This window comes from Theropithecus gelada, chromosome 4 (genome assembly GCF_003255815.1).
Source record: "Theropithecus gelada isolate Dixy chromosome 4, Tgel_1.0, whole genome shotgun sequence".
In the NCBI taxonomy this organism is placed as follows: domain Eukaryota; kingdom Metazoa; phylum Chordata; class Mammalia; order Primates; family Cercopithecidae; genus Theropithecus; species Theropithecus gelada.
In genome coordinates, this window is record NC_037671.1 from 106127018 (window position 1) to 106129696 (window position 2679).

Below are 2679 nucleotides of genomic sequence, written 5' to 3' on the forward strand. Positions count from 1 at the left end.
TATAGCAAAGGTGCATAAAAGTGTTGTTGTTTAACTCTGACATTTGGTAAGAGATTTCTTGGGGCATGATATATTCATATTTCTGAGGTTTTAAAATTATTATTATCATTCCTTTTTTTTTTTTTTTTTGAGACTGGTTCTTGCTCTGTCACTCAGGCTAGAGTGCAGTGGTGCAATCATAGCTCACTGCAGCCTGGACCTCGTGGACTCAAGCAATCCTCTCTGCTTAATCTCCCCAGTAGCAAGGACTACAGGTGCACTCCACTACACCTAGCTAATTTTTTTTTTTTTTTTTAAAGATCTCACTATATTGGCCAGGCTGGTCTCAAACTCCTGGGCTCAAGCAATCCTCCCACCTCAGCCTCCCAAGATGCTGGGATTACAGGCATGAGACACTGCACCCAGCTTAAAATTATTTTTAAACACTACAGACAAGTACTACATCACATAAATACTACTAGAGGTCTGCCTAGTCTCATAGTTGCAGGTGACTTTGTTCATTCTAGTCATTCCACTGTACCTGGGCATGTATTTAGAATTGAAGTCGCATACTGCACCCAGTCATGCCACTTCTTCTTGAGAAACCTCAGAAATCTATTTAACAGCCATCTGGAGGTTCAGTCAAGGCAACGCCAATCAGCCGGTTGACTACACAATCAGTTCTTACCATCTAGTGTAACTGGAAATGAGCACACCCCCACGGCCTGGCAACTCCATGTCTAGGTACAAACACTGTGAAATATATGCACAATGAGACACGGACTAGGAGGGCCATTGCAACAGTGTTTGTAGGATCATAATTGGAAAGAAACCTAAAAGTTTTCCAGCAGAAAATTAGATACATAAATTGTGGTGCAATTGTGTAATTGTGGATATAATAGAATACTCATAGGAGTTAAAATAAATAAATTACTGTATGTACTAGCTTAGCATAAATTGGGTACATATCAAATTATTTATAATAGTTGCTTCTTCTTTTTTTTTTTTTTTTTTTGAGAGTCTCACTCTGTTGCCCAGGATGGAGGGCAGTGGTGGAATCTCAGCTCACTGCAACCTCTGCCTCCCGGGTTCAAGCGATTCTTCTGCCTCCCAAGTTCAAGCTATTCTCCCAAGTAGCTGAGACTACAGGTACACGCCTCCATGCTCGGCTAATTTTTTGCATTTTTAGTAGAGACAGGGTTTCACCATGTTAACCAGGATGGTCTTGATCTCCTGACTTCGTGATCTGCCCGCCTTGGCCTCCTAAAGTTCTGAGATTACAGGCGTGAGCCACTGCACCTGGTCTGCATGTGGTATTTCTAAAAACATATTGAACTGAAGCAAACATAATGAAACATCAACATTTGTTTATGCTGATTATGAAAGCCCAGGTTATTATATTAACCCATGTACTTTTCTGTATTCTCCTTCCCCCCACCACACCAAAAAATAAATCTAGTATTTAAATTTTAGGGAGTTTTTGCTTGTTGGTTGGTTGGTTGGTTGGTTGGTTGGTGGTTTTTGCTTTTCTCTCTATTGAAAACCACAAATCTTGTTATTAAAATCCCTCAACACAAACCTAATCACTTAAGGATCCGACTTAAAATCCTTGACAATTTCTCTTGGTCATTTGAAGTTTGTTTTTTTTTTAGGAAGTTGCTTTTAAGACGTCAGGATATAAATGTATGCTATAATTATTTTTAAAGACCTTTCTGAATAATATTATAATGAAAAGGCCAGGCACAGTGGCTTATGCCTATAATCCCAGCACTTTGGGAGACAGAGGTGGGCAGGTCACGAGGTCAGGAGTTCGAGACCAGCCTGGCCAACATGGTGAAACCCCTGTCTCTACTTTTAAAAAAAGTGTATATATATATATACACACACACACACACACAAAAATTAGCCAGGCGTGGTGGCAGGCACCTGTAATCCCAGCTACTTGGGGGGCTGAGGCAGGAGAATTGCTTGAACCCGGGAGGCGGAGGTTGCAGTGAGCCAAGATCATGCCACTGCACCCCAGCCTGATCAACAGAGTGAGACTCCATCTCAAAAAAAAAAAATTGTAATAAATAAAATTAACATAAAATTAAACTAAAAAGTCCTCCGTGATAAATTGCAAGTCTGGCTTCTCAGGCCATATTCTCAATGAGAAGCTAGTGGGTTTTAGGATGGGCTGTTCCACTGTAGACCATGGTTTGGTGTGTATCATACTGGTGATAAATCAGCCAGGAATTCCATCAGAGAATTTGTAATACTCCCAGTCTAACTCTGGCAGGAGCCAGCTACAGGCTGCACTAAGCCATAGTGGCTTAAACAGGCCCCTGAGGCTCACTGGGAGCCTGTCCCCAAATGCAAACTCCACTCAGGACCACTGCCTTTATCCTAGGGATAAAGAAAGGGATCAGAGGCCCAGCGCGGTGGCTCAAGCCTATAATCCCAGCACTTTGGGAGGCCAAGGTGGGCAGATCACTTGAGGTCACGAGTTCGAGACCAGCCTGGCCAACATAGTGAAACCCCATCTCTACTAAAATACAAAAATTAGCAGGGCTTGGTGGCAGGCAGCTGTACTCCCAGCTACTCAGGAGGCTGAGGCAGGAGAATCACTTGAACGCAGGAGGCAGAGATTGCAGTGAGCCAAGATCACACCTCTGCCCTCCAGCCTGGGTGACAAAGTGAGACTCTGTCTCAAAAAAAAAA